The sequence below is a fragment of the Cololabis saira genome, chromosome 9, assembly GCF_033807715.1.
Source record: "Cololabis saira isolate AMF1-May2022 chromosome 9, fColSai1.1, whole genome shotgun sequence".
NCBI classification, from domain to species: domain Eukaryota; kingdom Metazoa; phylum Chordata; class Actinopteri; order Beloniformes; family Belonidae; genus Cololabis; species Cololabis saira.
Window position 1 is genome coordinate 31,661,685 of NC_084595.1, and position 19,755 is coordinate 31,681,439.

The 19,755-nt window shown below is 41.0% G+C and overlaps 1 protein-coding gene across 1 annotated transcript in view; it reads right to left on the reverse strand.

The window, feature by feature from the left end:
- The window catches only part of bmpr1ba (bone morphogenetic protein receptor, type IBa), a 74,225-nt gene extending 55,174 nt beyond the window's left edge, over window positions 1–19,051 (reverse strand). Inside the window, exon 1 of the mRNA XM_061729253.1 lies at window positions 18,973–19,051. The gene's annotated coding sequence lies outside the window, so the exon portion shown is untranslated. The remainder of the gene's footprint in view (window positions 1–18,972) is intronic.
- Between the last annotated feature and the right edge of the window lie 704 nt (window positions 19,052–19,755).

A 19,755-nucleotide genomic window follows, 5' to 3' on the forward strand; every position in this document is an offset into this window, starting at 1 on the left:
GAGAAGTTCACACAAATTTAGAGGTATCAATTTTTTTTTTTTTTTTTTTTAATAAATGAAAGAATTGGGAAAATTAAAAGTACAAAAAAAGACCAAAAAAACAACAATTTAGGACAGACCATTATTTTTTTGTTTTTTATTGTTTTTCCAGGTGCATTTAGAATATTTCTTCTATATTTTTTTTTGACACCCTTCAACTACTTCTTGTTGACTTTGCGCTCACCTAACAGAGCTTGACAAGTGCCTGTGTTAGCCTGAGCTTGCTAAACTTTGAAACGCAAAATGAAGTTTAGTCTATTGATTGTTTTCGAATCTATTAACACATTCCTCATTTTTAAACAATTTTTGTGAAAGATGTCAAGCAACATATCCAGCTGAGTCAAGTTCTTGGCACAAACATCTACACTTTTAAAGAAAGGAAATCACTGTGAGAGGAAAATATTCCAATTGCATTTGCCAAGAATATACATTTTGTGGTCACAGCAACAGTGGAATCATCCCTTTATGCATCCAGAGACTGCTCTTGACATAAACCACGTTATAAATTTAAGCAAGAATTGTAATAAAAAAAACAACAACAATGAGCTTGAGTAAAATATGTGAATGCTCTTGTATCTGTGCATGAGGTCACCTCACATGGTTGGCAGAGCTTCATGCCAATTGTTGACAAAACACAAGCACATGCATTGTGTATTAGTGTATTTCTGGGAATTCACACGGCCAACTTGATCCGAACCTTTAACAGGTTCTGTTTATTCTTGAATTTTAATGATGGTACTGGACCATTTTTAGCCTGAAAGATGAGACCCTAAAAAAGATGTAGGGTTGAAAGTTAGCCTCTGCTAGCAACCAATCAGAGCAACGAACAATGTGAGGTATTCAGAGCGTTGAAAACGAGTTAACATGAGAGTGAGTTGTGCACAGTTGTGTGAGTTTAATGGAGCAAAAGGAGTGTAATAAAAATGGAATCCAAAAATTTGAGAATAACCAGTGTGCCCAAACAATCAATATTTTTCACATCAGGGGCCAGGTGCAACACAGCCAGCTACAGCTAACGTGAGATAGACATAATCACGCTCAGATTACTACTTGAATAGCTTACTTTATTTCTAGAGCAAGTTTACCTGATGCCTCATACAATTTGTATATGAAATAGGCCTCATCCACCACTATCCCTAAGAGGTTGTCCCAGAAGACCTTGTTGGCCAATATGTCTCGCCATTTCATCTAGCAAGGAGACAGGATTACCAAATTTGCGCTCCGAAGGCTTGCTGATTGGGTAACATATTGCGTCACGCATCGCGTCACTTCCTGGTGTTTGCGGTCTGTGCTGCTGCCGTCTCACGGCGTTTGCAGGCTCAGATCTCTCCCGACTTTTTATCTAAAACTTAGACTGTTTTCTGGTAAAATAGCACTATATCTGGTACATTACTGTCTTTATTTCAACACTCGCTCATTTTCTCTTCCGTAACTTTCACTGTCACCAATCACCGATACATTTTCTGTCCGTTAGCCTCCGTTAGCATCTTAGCATGGCCGCTCCGGCTCCCACCGCTTCACCTCTTTCCTGCTCAGTGTGTGAAATGTTTAGTTATTCCTCTGCCTCCTTTAGTGAAGACGGTAAGTGCTTAAAGTGTAGTTTATTTGCAGGGCTGGAGGCGAGGCTCAGTCAGTTAGAGGTCCGGTTCGGCCAACTAAACCATAGTCCGAGAGCCTCCTCAGCTAACCAGGCTAAGCTAGCGGCGGACCGGCCCGTAGCAGCTGAGCGTAGCCGCTCCCCTGCAGCTCCCGAGCAGCCGGCCAGGCAGGGCAGCTGGGTGACGGTTCGGAGGAAGACGAGTCTTAAAGGGCTCACGGAACACCACCACCCGCTTCATGTGTCTAACAGATTTTCCCCACTTAGCGACACATCTGTTGAGAAACCGACCCTGGTGATTGGAGACTCCATAGTCAGACATGTGAAGCCGACTCCAGAGACCTTAGTTAGGTGCATCCCGGGGGCCAGAGCGGGCGACATAGAAGCAAATTTGAAGCTACTGGCAAAGGGTAATCGTAAATATGGTAAAGTTATCATCAATGTTGGAGCTAATGACTCCCGTCTTCGCCAGTCGGAAGTAACCAGAATGAATATTGTCTCGGTGTGTAACTACGCCAAGACCATGTCGGACTCTGTAGGTTTTTCTGGCCCCCTCCCCAATCTGACCAGCGATGACATGTTTAGTCGCATGCTCTCGCTCCGCCGCTGGTTGTCTCAGTGGTGTTCAGAAAACGACGTGGACTTTATTGACAACTGGGAGACATTCTGGGGAAAGCCCGGTCTGATTAGAAGGGACGGCATTCATCCCACCCGGGATGGTGCAGCTCTTATGTCTAGAAATCTGGCCAATGTTATTATACACTCCCCCTGACAATGCAGGGTCCAGGCCAGGATGCAGAGCTGTAGTTTAACAGGGCTGGAGGCGAGGCTTAGTCAGTTAGAGGTCCGGTTTGGCCAACTAGACCATAGTCCGATAGAATCCTCTGCGGACCGGCCCGTAGCAGCTGAGCGTAACCGCTCCCCTGCAGCTCCCCGGCAGCCGGCCAGGCAGGGCAGCTGGGTGACGGTTCGGAGGAAGGGTAGTCTTAAAGGGCTCACAGAACACCACCACCCACTTCATGTGTCTAACCGTTTTTCCCCACTCAGCGACACATCTGTTGCTTCTCAAGGACCAACGCCTGCCAACAAAACTGTAGGATTGCATTATGTAATTAGCGACTCTAAAACTGTAGGATTACATGATATTGGCGACTCTGGCCAGGTGCCTAGCAAAATAGAAGTGGTTGCAGTTCCCCGCCCTCCAAAAGTTCACCAGGTGCAGCGTTATAGAGGCGTTAACCAAGATAACCTTGTAAAAATTAAAACCAATGCACATTTGGTACCAATTACAGACCGAAAAATTAGATGCGGACTACTAAATATACGATCATTAAGCTCTAAGTCTCTGTTAGTAAATGATATAATTACAGAGAGCAGGAGTGATATTTTCTGCTTAACAGAAACATGGTTACAGGAGGAAGAGTATGTTAGTTTGAATGAATCAACTCCGCCCGGCTACTTTAATCATCACATTCCTAGAAGCACGGGCCGAGGCGGAGGAGTCGCAGCAATTTATAACTCCGGTCTCCAAACAAAAATTGAACCCAAGTGCAACTATAATACATTTGAAAGCCTCATGCTTGGTCTGAAATTTCCGAGCCGGAAATCAGAGAAGCCAGTTGTGTTAGTGGTAGTGTACCGGCCCCCTGCTGGTGCGTATCTGGAGTTTTTGTCTGAATTTTCAGATTTCCTTTCTGGATTATTGATCAGCACAGATAAATTCATCATAGTGGGTGATTTTAACATTCATATGGATGTTGAAAGCGATAATCTTAAATTAGCCTTCGATTCTCTTCTAGAATCAATGGGTATCTCACAAAAAGTGGATAAACCGACGCACTGTTTTAATCATACTCTCGATCTCGTTCTCACCTACGGTGTTGAAACTGATGGTCTGTTGGTGTCACCTGTAAACTCCCTTTTATCCGACCATTACTTAATAACGTTTGAATTTAATTTTGTTGATGTTGAAGTGCAAAATAGGAGGTATTATTTTAGCAGATGTTTGTCTGATGAAGTTATTGTTAAATTTAGGGAGGCCATTGCTTATCTTACGACAGTGCGAAATAGTGATGTAGTCGAGGCCAGTGACCTGGGTTCTACCTCTGCAGATGTTGATTTCCTTGCTAGTAACACTGCTGATTTGTTGCATTCAGCTTTAGATGAAGTTGCTCCTTTGAAAAGGAGGGTTTCTAGCCACAGGAGCTTAACTCCCTGGTACAATTCAGATATCCGCATGTTGAAACAAAACGTGCGTAAAATGGAAAGGAAGTGGTACTCTTGTAGGTCTGTAGACTCTCATCGTGAATGGAAAGATATTCTAATAGTATATAAAAAAGCCATTCGCAAAGCCAGAACAGCTTATTATTCAACGTTGATAGAGGATAACAAAAGTAACCCACGTTTTCTGTTCAGCACTGTAGCCAGGCTGACAAAGAGTCACAACTCTGTTGAGCCGTGCATTCCTGCAGCTCTCAGTAGTGAGGACTTTATGGGCTTCTTCAACAGTAAAATCGCGAGAATTAGAGAAGAAATCAACCAGCCGGTTGTAGGTGTTTCTTCAGCTTTAGCGACTTCCCTAGGCTCTGACTTGTCTCTAGACTGTTTTGATCCTATAGACCTCCCTGAGCTGACTTCACTCGTTAATAGAGCTAAGTCAACCACATGTATGTTAGACCCCATCCCGACTCGTCTATTCAAACATATTTTTTCTCTTATTGGTACGACAATACTGGACCAAATTAACTTATCCCTAAGTTTAGGATATGTACCACAGGTTTTCAAAGTCGCAGTAATTAAACCTTTACTTAAAAAACCTTCTCTTGACCCAGACACCTTAGCTAATTATAGACCAATTTCCAACCTTCCATTTGTGTCTAAAATTCTGGAAAAGGCAGTTTCAAGCCAGTTATGTGACTATTTGTATAGAAATGATCTGTTTGAAGTCTTTCAGTCAGGGTTCAGAATGCATCATAGCACAGAGACAGCACTTGTTCGAGTCACGAATGACCTCCTTATGGCCTCAGATAAGGGATTAGTGTCCATACTGGTTCTACTGGACCTCAGTGCTGCTTTTGACACTATAGATCATGGCATTTTACTGCACAGGTTAGAGCATGTTGTTGGGATTAAAGGGACAGCTCTATGTTGGTTTAAATCATACCTATCTGACAGGTTCCAGTTTGTTCATGTACATGAGGTTTCTTCAGAACAGTCAAGGGTCTGTTATGGTGTTCCGCAGGGTTCAGTGCTAGGGCCAATCTTGTTCAGTTTATACATGCAGCCGTTGGGAAGTATAATCCAGAATCACGGCATACACTTTCATTGTTATGCTGATGATACGCAGCTCTATTTGTCTATGAAGCCGGATGAAACAGAACCGTTAGTTAAACTTCAGGCATGTCTTAGGGACATCAAGGACTGGATGTCCAGAAATTTCCTGCTTCTAAATTCAGATAAAACAGAGGTTATCATTCTTGGTCCAGAGCATCTTAGGAAGGGATTAGATGGTGTTGCGATGGCTTCCAGTGCAACTGTGAGAAATCTTGGTGTTATTTTCGATCAGGATTTGTCGTTTAAACCATATGTCAATCAGGTTTGTAAAATAGCCTTTTTCCATCTCCGTAATATTGCAAAGATTAGGAAAATCCTCTCACAGAGTGATGCAGAAAAACTAGTTCATGCGTTTGTATCTTCTAGACTAGATTACTGTAATGTGTTGTTAGCAGGATGTCCAAGTAATTTGCTGAATAGGCTCCAGCTGATCCAAAATGCAGCAGCACGAGTACTGACAGGAATTAGCAGGAGAGACCACGTCTCTCCAGTGTTAGCGTCGCTCCATTGGTTACCCGTAAAATTCAGAATCCAATTTAAAATTGTATTACTTGCGTATAAAGCCCAAAACGGCTTAGCTCCGCATTATTTGCAAGACCTGATAGTGCCTTATGTTCCTGTCAGAGCTCTCCGTTCTCAGAGTGCAGGTTTACTTGTAGTTCCTAGAGTATCTAAATGTAGATTTGGAGGGCGGGCGTTCTGCTATCAGGCGCCACTACTATGGAACCAACTTCCAATCTGGGTTAAGGGGGCTGACACCACCTCCACCTTTAAAACTAAACTTAAAACATTTCTGTTTAGTAAAGCCTATAGTTAGTGTTTAGTAAACCTCTAGCTGGTGTTGGTAAATCTCTAGGTAGTGTAAACTTTAGTGTGTCAGAGTCGCTCCTGTGGTTTCTTGTGCTGGCCCCCCCCTTCTCCTCCCTTTTCTCTCTTTTGTCCATGTTGCAGCATCCTTTGCTGGACACCGGAACCTGCAGGTGGTCGTGGGTGGCTTGTAGCTTGCATTACGGAGCACAAGTCTTTCCCCGACCCTGCACCCCAACCTGGGACTTGCTGATTGGGCCGGAGCTTCGGGAGCTGCGTGCTGGCCTGCGGTCCCCACCCCTGGTCATCCCGTTGCTGCCCCCCCCTTCTCCTCCCTTTTCTCTCTTTTGTCCTGCAGGTGGCCATGGGTGGCTTGTAGCTTGCATTACGGAGCACAAGTCTTTTCCTGACCCTGCACCCCAACCTGGGACTTGCTGATTGGGCCGGAGCTTCGGGAGCTGTGTGCTGGCCTGCGGTCCCCACCCCCGGTCATCCCGTTGCTGCTTCCACCTGCCTGCTGTGCTGTTGCCGTCCCTGACCCACCAGTCTGGCCCTCGGCAGGAGGGTCCCCCCTGATGAGCCTGGTCCTGCTCAAGGTTTCTTCCCTCCTAAAGGGGAGTTTTTCCTTGCCACTGTTTGGCTTAAGGTTTTTCTCCCACTAGGGGAGTTTTTACCTGCCATTGTTTATGTAATAACTGCTCGGGGGTCAAGTTCTGGGTATGGGTCTCTGTAAAGCGTCTAGAGACAACTCTGTTGTATTAGACGCTATATAAATAAAATTGAATTGAATTGAAATATCTGCTTGCATAGCACGTTCATCTCACTTTTTCGTCATTAATGGCAAATTGAGGACCGAACGTCCACTGTCACTTGGTCCTCCATCAATAAACAAGGAGACAAGAACCACCAGTGGGTTTCACCACGTCCCATTTAGCTACCACTGGGGCTAACTGGTAAATTAATTTTGCTGTAGCTACTGTAGCTAATAAACAGATAAACTGATACAACACCAACTGCATCTACCTTGAAAAAGAATGATTTAATTGCCGTCTACTGTTCAGATTTTTAAGAAAATGTCTGAATCTTTAACTGTTGATACCCAAGCCCATTGCTCTTGGGGTATTTAGACTTTTTACATCCAGCTACGTTGCTGCGCTGTCGTCATCATGTTAAGCCCATCCAGAAACACTCTGGAAAGGATGGATTGATTTGATTGGCTCCCTATGGCTTTTGGGCATTATTAATGAGCCTCATAGGTTGGTAGCTAGACGTGCCTGCAAAACAAATTTAAAATTTCCTAGTGGTAGCCTATGTCTAGATTTCTAAGCTAAACAATTTTTCAACAGTTAAATCTACCCAAATTTCTGCTCACGTCCAGGTCATATTATGTTCTTGTTATTTTGGTTGCCTGCCAACTAGCCATGCCTATTTTACATTAAATTTAATTTTACATTTTTTTAAAAGGCTCCATTTGATAATTTTTAGTCATGAATACATAACTCATTGCCAGATGACATTTACATTTTTTTTTTTTTTGTGATGTATTTATGACAATAAACTAAGTTGTTCTGTTGTCAAAAGTGAGCCAGGTCCATATCTGCTCATTTGCTGGATTATAAAGCTTGCACATGTTGCATATAAGGATGCAAGTTCAAGAAAAGTAATATGCCAAAGTGAACAATAAGATTTTGCATATGCAAGGCCCCTAAAAGGATGATTATTTCAAATGTGAATCAGTTGAAGCCTTGTCAATCTTCCAAGTCAAAAATGTTAGCACAGTGCACCAACGACACAGTAAGTGGGCATGGTTCTACTTCATGTGCTACTCATTGTCCATCTAACACATTTTAGACAACAAAGGACAGTCTGATTGGTTACATTTTGTTACCCCCTTTTCCCCTCCAGGTGGCTGTAGACCTTGTAAACGGCTCCAGACGTGAGGACTCTGCCCACCATCTGACAATGATTAGGATGTCGTCTCCATCAATGCAACTTCTGAATGCAGACTGCACATTCAATAGCTGCAACACATCTTTAAATGCAGAAAAACTAAACATGCCACCCACAAGTTTCTAGATCCGAGCTGGAGTCAGTGCCAGTCAGCAGAGCGTTCAGTTGCATCTCGGTATGGGGATACAGTGAAGGGGTCATGCTCCACAAAGTTGGAAAAAAAAAATGCTGAAAGCCAGAATCTTTATTGCAGATCAGTATCACCCGTTTGGATATCAGTACTGAAGAATCACATATATAAGTCTATTTTCATTGCTAAAAAGTGATAGGTGAGCATTTCTTTTTGGCATTATGAGGACAGGTATCTTTAGACACTAAATTAACGTCCTTGAGCAGCCACCTCGAATTTTCTTCATTGTTTTCAGTCTTCTCTTTCTTCTTATTAACTTACACATATCACCCTCTCTCATACACACACACGGACACACACACACACACAGTTCTTCTGTCCCTCTCCCCCGTCCTGACATCTGATAGTGATTAGGAAACAGCCTCAAAAACACAACTAAATTAACTCTCCTTTATTAAGTGACTTGGTACCACTGGCATAATTTGTTCATCTACATGTAGAATTAACTGACACATACTCGTGGGCCCCTGGAGGTTTCCCCCTTAGGCAATAAGGCACATGGACACACACACACAACCCTCAAGTCATGCAATCACATGCACTCTCTGCCTCCCTTCCACCCTTATGTGCCCATTCCGGGCTGGACCCTCATCCTGTCTACCCCCTCCTTCCATCTCCAGTCCCCTGGAACAGAACAGTCACGGCTGTGTGCACTGCTGATTAGCTAGAACCTGAACCTAGGGAAACACTAGAAAGCTCAGTGTTCTTTATTGTGTTTCCCCTTTAAACAATGAGAGTCTGACAATTTGGCTTTCACTGTCCTATTACCTTATCTTTTACTAATGTAACCCCAACATTAAGGCAACCTTTGCTGCGACCGAGATAACTAGTTCTTCAACCCCGACTATAACCAAGATCCAATAGAAGAAAAAAGTGGAGGTGAACAGAGCTGAAGAAAGTAAAAAGGAATTTAGATCTAAGCAATGAAGAAACATGTGAGGATGTGAACTGTCTGGACTTGTAATTTGGGATCGTTACTGTATGTTGTGTCTCGTGGGCATGCAGTCAAAGACTGTGTGGATGTGCTTATTGATTATAGCTAAATGTTTAATCCTACAACATGTGCTTCAAACCTTCAACAGATGCCTCTAAGCAGACCTTTTTATACACAAGCCCAGACAAACAACTGTGCAGTGTGCTTGCTTCCATTCAAGGCCGAGCAAGCTTCTGAAAAGAAACACCAGTGTTTCTTATGACATTTCTGACAAATAACATGTTTTATTTGGGTTTATGAAATTCCACAGACTCATGTAAACATGTTGACGTAGCTAAGATAAAGTAAGCTTCAATCTTGTGGGATATATTGGTGTTGTATAAGGCAAATATTTAAAGCCTTTAAACGGAAACAAATTATTTTAATACACTGAAATAAAAGAAAAACTAACAATAAAAATGTTTTCAACAACTATTTTACTTTTCAATAATGTTTAGTTGCAAAAATATAAGACCGTAGACATAAAAATGAACATGCATTTCAGCCCCGGAGATGTTGCAGAAGTTCATTTTGGAATGCAAGTTCTCCACAAAAGGGGATTTAGGGTCAGGACCTATAGTGACCCGCTTAACAAAAACCCCATTTCCTTTTTAGCAATTGTTTTGTGCTGGTGAATTTGGACTTGCACTGGTGAAAATTGCTAGACTCTTATGAGAATGGGTAACATGTTTTACTTGAAAATACCATGGTAATTCTCTGATTTCATCATTGTTTTGATACATTCAATGCATTCATCAAAAAGGCCAACAAAGTACGCCCTTAGCATGATAGAACCATTAACAAGGTAGGGCTTTCTTTTCCATAGCGACTTAATACTGTTGCTTGCAAACAAACTGAAACACAGCATTCCAAAAGAGCTATATTTTGGTTTCCATTTGGTGTAGCTGGTAGAGGCTGGTATAGTAACAACACTTCACACCGTCACAGCTGTTCCTGAGAGTCCAGAAGTGAGACACTACGACTTTAATGAGGAGAAACTCAGTTTCAAAGAAGGTAACATTTCACTTCTTTGCTGTTTCTTTTACCCAAACTATATTTAATAATAAATGTATTTCAAATTGGGCAGTTCTTCCATGTTACCATTCTTCAATGTTGTTACAATTAAGATAAACCAATTACTTCTGAAGACAAGAATAATTGTTATAAGAAATTTTGACAAAAGTAGGAGCCCCTGGTAGATGCAGGCATTTTTTTCCACCCCACAGGAAGCTGAGTGGACATGGTTCAGGGGTCTTAGCTTGTAAAAACACTGCCCCCAGCATATCACTTTGAATATAAAACCAGTGAGCATGTGACATAGCTTTGTGCACATGCATGCACCTTCTGATGTTGACATCTGAGAGTCTTTGAGCAAGCAAAAAGAATGTCTCTAGAATGTGGATCTGTTTTAAAAAGGACATTTAAAAGTGTGCACAAGGTTTTAAAAAAATAGACAAAGAAATTCATGGACTCTCGATGAGTGATGCTTCCAGGCAAAAAGTCATAATATTGCAGTGATGTTTGTTATCACTGTGCATATGGGATCTGATATGAAGTCGTCTGCATGATGGTGTTTTGCCCTGGAAACATCAGGGGCCTGTTAGGGACATCTGGTCTCTCTTGGACTCTCTAAATTTATACCTCATTTTGGCTCTTGCTTTACCCCTGATTTGGCACTGCTAATTCAGTGTTGGCCATCTGTTCAGCTCATGCTTTTTTTTTTTCCATGATCACCTTATTATATCTGTAAACAGCAGCTCTCGTCCCGTAGTATCTGCCAAGTAGGTTTTTCTTCATGCTTACATTTTCCCTCAATCTACTTCCTGCTGGACTCGACATATTAGATGACTTTCGGCAATAGTCAGTGAGAGTGAGCAGATCAGGCAGCATCACCAGCCTGATACAGAACACAACCGGAACCAAATGGGCTGCAGAAAAGGAAGACGGACACACACAAAAGCCTCCAGAACCTGTAATCCCAGACATACTACAACAAGGCCATAGTTGTTTTTGTCATGTTTGATCACGCAACTTTCTATGCAATCTTGTATCTCTTCCTACTGCAATATTCTTGCAGGTGTTATGTTTGTTGGTGTTTCAGTCTGGCTGGATGTCTAATGTGTACATTCAAAGGATTATAATATTAAAAATATTTTGTGACTGTCCTTAAGTCTTTGTTTCCCCCTGTATTTAAAATCAGTTAAGATGAGAAAATCAGCTAGTGTATAGCCACCCGAAGATGATACAATAATCCACACTGTCACACAAGAGGCAGCAAAGATTCCCAGAGGCCTACTTCCCATCATAATTGTTTTTTTGAGATGGATAGCTATAAATTTACCAGACATGTAAGTGAAGAAACAGGCCTCCTCAAGATTCGATTTCAGGTGCATCAGATTCAAAATTAAATTTGGTATCAATCAGATTTAATTTGTCTGGAATTACGACTTCGGAAAATGTATTGATGGGTCTCATGATAAATTAATGTCTCATGGGAAAGTGGTATCTGCACGAGCAACATGGATGCAATTTCAGCCAGGGTGGTATCAATGATTAGAAACTAAACAGTATATCTGCAGCAGCACATGTTGCTTCTTGTTATGCCTCGAGATCGATAGACAGAAAGAAAGAATGAGAGAAAGAGAGAGGAACAGTAACGGGCAGTGTCCCTGGAGTTTTACTATGCATATAATAGCCCGTCCTCTGTCAAAGACACATCTGTACAAACTAAAGAAAGGGATTTATCACACTACACCTAAACGAGAAAGGCTGAGCAAGTTAGTAAAGACTACCTAATGTCAAGAGAAGGTGATAGCGATAGCCTCAGTTTGACCACTGAGGGCAAGTCATATTATTAAAAAGTTGATTTACTTGTTTTACCTTCATGCAAACCTGCAAAATCTAAAGAACGGTTAGGTTAGTAATTTTTGGCCATTTTATTGCACCTAGACATGTGGATGTATGCATGGGACACAAATGTTCATGTGTTTTATACATCCTGTCTTTAAAATAGGAAGTCAGAGTTTCCCATCACTCAGTCTGGCCTTTAACCTCTAAGGCATTCTTGGAAAATTAATAACAAAGCCACAGCTTGAAGTAATTTCTATCTCTTGTTTCACATCACATATTGTAGAAAACCCAGGAAGTTGACATTGGTTGCCAATGTCTATGAAAAATGACCAACTCTGATTTACCCTGTTACGCTGCAACTTATTAAGCAGCATATAAAACAAATATCCAGCCAACTCTCAGAAGAGATTGGTCCTAGGAAAAAAGAAGGGCTTCAACAGTTAGTCAATGTCCAGTCCAAAATGTGAAGGCACTTCCTGAAACTTAACAATAGCACTTGCTCTTAGGCAAATATTTCTCAAGTCACTGGTGGAAGAGCACCTCAAAAGGAGGCACCGTGGAAATTGGAGGTCTCTGGTTTGGGGGGCAGGACGGATGAAATTGTCCCAAAGTGAATCCAGATGGTTATCATTCTTTTTTCAGACCTGTTTTCCCATTCAGTCTCTCACTCATCACTCATCATTTGTCTCCTTCCCCCCCTTTAGGGGGGAGCCACAGGGCCGATGATTGCTTGGTAAGAACAGAGCCAAACCAAACATAAGAAGACAGAGTTGCGGTCAACAAAATAAAGAGCAGCCTCACAGTTCAAAGCAAAAGAGCATAAGCTTAAGCAACCTCGGGGCTTAACCTGCTGGTGTTTCTCCACCAGGAGATTTCAAGAGACCGAAACTTTGCTTGAGATCAGAAAGAGTGACTGAGGTAAATAATGTTAGCACAATGCTGCTAAAAAAGCTAGCTGGCGGTATGTTTTTGTGCTGAACTGATCCTGTGTGTCGAATAAGTTATTATTTAAACATGTTTCATACCATCCACCAATGAGTAGTATTATGGTCAGCAGCATTTTCTTTGACCAGTGTCAGCGATTTTCTGATTATTGTGATCATTTTAACACTGAGGACTGGAACATTTATAAAAACTGTAAATGACAACTTTTGATCATGTGACTGAATGTAAAGAAGAAAAGAAAAAAACAGCAGCAGGAACTGACTGAATTTTAGACCCCACATGAACCACAGAGAATTGGGACAGGACAACTCTATCAGGGGATCAGAGGATGCGTCTTTAAATATCCACTGAGAGGAAGAGCAAGGAGGTTATGCACCTGAGGATGGAGATAATAGTTAGCAGCTGAATGGTCTGATTCTAAATGAAATAAATATCAAGTAAAATATGCCAAAATTAGTATGACCATGAACAAAGTGATGCTGTCTTACACAAAAACACTCTTCTGACTCCTACCCAGTCTCTTCTACCAGGAAGTAACATGCAAATCCATTGTTCACATCTGTACACAGCATCGACACACCTACATGTACATGTAGAGATTTCAAAAACCAAAACAGAAACCAAAACTTTATTATTACCTGTCTCTGCCTGTTAGTTCACTGCTTTAATATAGTGGCTTTTGAATGTAGTGTTAATGTACGAGGCTCAGATCTGCATCTGCAATTTTCTTTTCACATGAGCTGATACCTTTATCTGAGCTCTTCCTACAATTTTAAAACTTTGCAATGCATACTGTAGTTTGTTGTTCTGGCTTTAACTCCGGACAATATCGTCCAGAGAATACTCGTGTGTAGGACATGTGTGTGGTGCAAAGCCAAAAAGACATGGCTCCAATGTAAAGTGCAACAATGAATTACTGGTACTGTCACGCAACACTTTAAGTTAGCAATTGAAATGTTAAGTGTAATTGTCATCCATATGAAAATGTGAGCTAATAACTAATCTCTAACTAATGACTACTTTCATCCTATACCTAATTTCTTATCTATCTATCTATCTATCTATCTATCTATCTATCTATCTATCTATCTATCTATCTATCTATCTATCTATCTATCTATCTATCTATCTATCTATCTATCTATCTATCTATCTATAGCTAGCTACATGTACATGCCAATTGAAATCAAGCTATTGGCAACAATCTAGCTAAGGATTAAACAGGAATTTCAGGTGCGTTCGACTCCAGGACGGTAGGTGGTGCCACACGCACTTTCACGTTGGCGTTCTTCCGGTACAATTACTTTAGTAAACGGGAGCTAAGGAGGACAACATGCGAAAAAATGGACGATAATGATGCAGCAGCTCTGTAAATTTCGTACATACTAAGCCTGATCATGTTGCAGGTAAGATTCACACGAAGTGTCCCTCTTCTTCTTCTGTTACCGTTTTGTTGTGACGCCATGACTGTTATTACGTTATGACGTCACTTCCAGAAGGGGTAGTCTAGGGTCAGTCATAATAATAATAATCACTTTATTCGTCCTTATACATGGAAACACACTGAAATGTGTCCTCTGCTTTTAATCCCATCACTAGTTAGACTAGTAGAAGTGGTCTGCCTTTATTCTGGCGCCCAGGGAGCAATTAGGGTTAAGGGCCTTGCTCTGGGGCCCAAGGTGGTATATTTTTGGTTGCCATCTTTGGGGCTCGAACCTGCGCCCTCCAAACCCAAGCCCACCTCTGTGACCACTACCACCCTCCATAGCTCTTTGGTTCGGTTCGACTACAGCCCGGCTAAGGTGTATACATGGCTTTCAAAAACTCGGTCGGATAAAGGGAACGATTCGACTTTCTGTCAGTGCAGGTAAACGTACTGACGGAATTTGACAGACTTGCAGCTCTTTAAGTCCTGTAGGCATTTTGCTCTCTGTATCTGTTTCTTTCAGTACTTTCAGATCAAAGCATGGGTGGGAACTGTTGGGCAGCTTATAGCATGCAGGCCAGTTTAATTCTTGATGAAAGTGTTAGGCTTACTATATGAAGTCTGCTCTGATTCGATATCTGTCAGACTAAGATATTTACATGCATTTTAAAACTACGATTTCAACTGAATTAATACAACAATGCAGTTTCTTCTAATGTCATGCAAACACAAAGACTGTGATTACAACTCCTTCTATTTTTTTCTTGCGTATGGTAATTTATGCAACAAAAAAAGGACCAAAACATAAAAAATTATCGTTATTTGATACACATTTTGTATTGTGGGTTCTTTCATAGTCAAGCATGGTCATGTGGACATAAAACTCCATCAACTCCCCAAATATCATGATGTAGATTTTGAGTGTCGCTTTTTCTGTTGTATTGTGCTATTTTGGCCATCTGCGACGCAAAAGGATGCTATAGCAGAGGAAAATTACATTCAACAGTGGTGTCATTTTCCGGCACTGAATTTAAATACATTATACATTGTAACAAAGGAAAAACAAAGATTCACTGACAAAAGGGAGTCAACTTTGTGCATAGGCACATTCTTGTCTGAACATATCAAAGGCACGTAGGCAATAGATCACAGTCTTCATCTAAAGATTCAAGCGTCAAATGTTTAACTCATCCCAGCTTCAGTAGAAAACCTGATGGCATCCATGTGTGAGAAGACAAAGATCAAACATCCAAAAATAAGCTTGTTCTATCCGTCACTTAACAAAAATTTAAAATCTGCATTAAAGATATATTTAAAAAAAAAACTGTTTGTTTTAAGCTATAACAAAAATAATAGGATTCTACAGTACTTATTTCAAAAGTAGTAAACCTTGTGGTTCCATGTCAGAAAGCTTTTTACAAAGATTAACTACACAAAAGCTGAGGGGCAAAATTTAATAGCTAAAAAGGTTAAAGCACAGGACACTTGAGCACAACTGATATGAAGTAGCGAGTACACACTCCTGTGGAGTTATTGCATGCAGCTCGCCTGCTCTTTATCCCAAATTTCCTGTCTATCCACACTGGTCTTAATGATGGCAGTAAAAGGGGAAAGAAAAACCTTGTTGAGTATGAAAACATTTTGTTCCAAAAAGCACTGAGTTGTTAAGTCACACCATCTGAAGAAAGACGTTGAAGAAAAGAACTAGAAGAAGAAGAAAAGAAGTATTCTTTCCATATCTACCATTACTGAATCTGAATTATTCCAGCATGCTGTTATAAAAGTCTTACCAAACTAGTGCTCGTGGAAAGTTTGCTGTTACTTCCCAGCTTGGTTTTATCTATGTCTCATTCTTATGTGCCGTGTAGTTCATGCCCAAAGGCCATAAGAGCTCCAATTTCAATTTTAAACACATAAATTCTCATTTCTGTGGATATACAAGTCTAAAAAAATCCAAAATATATCTAGCCTTCCGTTATCTATACCTGCTTATTCCTATTCAGGGTCACAGGAATCAGCTCAGGGTTATCGCAAAAAGCCAGACTCTGGACAGGTCACCACAGAGAGACGTTGAAAACCACACACACACTCACATACAACTTTTCCAATCACCAATTAACTTAACATGCATGTTCTTGGATTGTAGGACGAAGCTGGAGTACCCAGAGAAAAACCCATGCCAGAATAGGGAGAACATGCAAACTCGAACCAGGAATCTTCTTGCTGTGAGGCAACAGAGCCAACTACCAAGTCACCATACGGCATACGACACACGGCAATAAAGAAAATTGAGCTTTTCCATCTGCTTTCCGCAAAGTATTAGGAAAGTAAACAAGAACAGGTGTAAAATATTATCAGAAGGACAACAAAATATGGCACATTCCCCATACCTGCAGCTAAACTTCAGTGTTACTGTAAAATACATTAAATTTGTGGCAAATTTAAAAAAAAAACTGAAAAACTAAGACAACAATGATAAACATAATAACAGACAAGAGCGACCAGAGATTGGCATCTTAGGTAAACTTCAAAATACTTACGCACACATTTTCCTTGCATTTTTCTTTTTCATTTTAAAGCAATAGTTGGACTGAGTCTCAGGGCATGCTGATAAACGGCATTTGGTGGCAAAAACCTCGTTCATTATCTCAGATCTATAAGCTTTGAAGAATTTTCAAGAGCTGTGAAAAATACAGGCTTCAGAGGATATATATGTTTGGGAGTTCAGGTAAAGCAAAGCTGCAACATCTTAATAAATCACACTGACTCTGTAATTAAAAAGAGAGAAGGATCTTCAAAAAGACAGCCTCAAGCTCGGGCTCTTATCTGTATCCGTTTTTGATCATTATCAACTCCATCCCCAAGTGGAGGAAATGGATGTCAGAGAATTTAACGCTGGCAGACTGTCCTCAGTTTCACCTGGGCAATCTTGTCCACGTTTATTACGGCGCACTTTTACTTACCGTTATCTTGTATTTTCCAGGTACATTTCGCTCAACGAAATGTGGTGCTAATGTGATTCGAGAGCTGATTGTATATGTTTCTTTATCTGCAGTTTAGTGTACAGAGAAGCGTGAAAGGAGGCACGCTCTGACATCACAGATCGGGATTTACACATCGGAGATTCAAATATAGTGCATTTCGATTTTTATTCTCATTCTTCTTGAACGAATGAATTTTGCATATTTCCATCGCTGGCAGGCATTTTAGTATTCCTTTCCTCAAGAATTCCTATGTCAGGTTTGGCTAAATGTTAAATCACGGTAACATGTTTACACAGCAGAGAGCTTACATTTCGCAAGTCCTGTCTACTCATTTCACGTGTCATTTCGGAGACATGCTAACTGGCTGGGGTTTAGATTAAAGCGTTAAGTCAACAAACAAAAACACACACCGTAGGCCATGCAAACGTGCCTTTTGTATACATGTCAACTTTTTCCTCTTCATGTTCCGTTCATCTTTTCTCCAGACACACACAAATTGAGTTTGCTTTTGGCAAATCTGCTATTCTTGGCACCTGGATTAATTACAGCAATGTGATTTAAATTTCCAGCAGTCAGCTTCAGGACAGTTTATCTCACATCACAAGACGTCTGACACTATTACTTTAAGTGTCTTATTTAAGCTCTCTCCCCGCTTGCATTCAGGAGAAACGAAATCGAGGGAAGTGTTTCGTTTATAGTTGCTACATGAAACTCAATTACACAGTCGATTCAGAATGTGGCCATTTCTCAGATGTGTGCGATAAGACTGCAGGTCTCGGGGAACCCTCAACAACTGTGATCGTCGACTATTGACAAGTGAGGAAAAAAAAACACACTAACACATGCTTATCTGGACTTCTTCTTCTACTCCTTGTTGCAGAGTGTTTTTTTCCTGCATGCTCCCTTTGCCTTATTAAGACTCCTTAGATGAAGTGAGGTAAGATCTGGAGATGTGTGTTGTCCCATCTGGATAGACATTCCCACATGCTTGCTCATGTGCACACACACATGCAGATATACTCTTGTCATAACCCACACTGACAAACACCTGGACCTGGTTACTGGACTGTGTGCATGCCTGTGAATATAAGTGGGGGGTGCAAGGGGAATAGTGGGCTGTAGGTTATGCAGTGCTAGGGGTTATGTTGCTCCGTGGTTTGTTTTCCCCCTCTTTCCCGTCCACCCCTTTCCTGCTCTGTGCACCCTTGAAAGGGGGCCCATTGGACAAGTCTTATAAAAAGGTGGGTCATGTGTGTAGACCAATCCTAATAAAACTCCCAAATGATTTAGTCGTTTATTATGTATGATCTCAAAATAACTTGGGAAAGAATAAAAAAAGAAATCACACAAAAGAACTGGTTCCAGCATACAGGAATCTTAGTGAAAGCAATACTTATATGGATACATTTTTAAATGTATGGATTGGGTTTTTTTTGTAAAAGAAAAAAAAATAAAGTAAGTAAGAAGAGTACGAATACCCACTCTCATATAAGTGGACACATGATGTAAAACCTGATGCTTTTTGCTTCATTGGTCTATAATAGTATCGATTGTTGGAGGTCAGATGGATTCATACTGACAGTACGTGAACGTGCGCGCGCGCGCGGAGGAGACTGGAAACACGGACCCAAACAAACACTTTCAACTTTCCTTCCTCGGTTTAAAGTGTTGCTGCAAAGCATAAGAATAAACCTCAAGCAAACAAATAAATACAGTCAGCATCAAACGCAGGCTGTCAGCACATCCAGACAGAGAGAAAACTAGCGGCTGCCAAACTTTTTTCAATGAAAACAATTGCGCTTTAAAAAAAAATGAGCCAACTTTGCCACAACCAGCTGTTTTGTTTGTGTCACTTCCTTTAACTTTATGTTTACTCACCGCCGGGATGCTTTCTTGCTTGCTTATTTGGGTAGACAGGAAAAGTTGCTGCTCAGGCTACTCCTCGTACAGATGTGAGCGGCTCTGGCTCCAACCCGGAGTCGGAGTTTTTTTTCTTCCTGGCTCCGTCTCCCTCCATGCATGGACGGAGCCTGAAGCCTGATTTATGGTTCCGCGTTAAATCGACGCAGAGCCTACGCCGTAGAATACAACGTAGACTGCGTAAGATACGCGTTGGTGTGACGCGGAACCATAAATCAAACTCTGAGACAGCGCGCCTGGGGTAAACATAACAAACAAGAGCCCCCCCCAAAAAACAAAAGACCATGCAGATCATTTCAAGTTGGTCTGTTTCTCATCTTCTAGTGGATTTCCTTTTTTTAATTTTCTTTGGTATTGTCTCATTGTGTATGTGTATGGAATAAATTAGATATAGATTTGAAATTATGTAGAACTTTAACTTTATTTAAAAAAACATTGAAAAGAAGGATGATTTCCTTATATTAAATTAATGAGTGGCTTGATGTTGATTTGGGTATTTATTTAATTGGTGATTTGCTTTGATTTTTTAAGGATGATGGTAACATGTAGACTGCACCTTTATTTTAAAAATCTTTTTTATTTTTTGAGGAATGTTTGTTATCCTTAGAGAGGCAATTTGTTTTACGGGCAGTCTTTCTCTTACTTTTTGCTTTTATTTTATTAATTTAATTAATCTTTTTGAGGGTAGGCAACAGAGGCGGATCTAGGGGGTGGCTACTTGGGCTCAAGCCCCGAATGTTT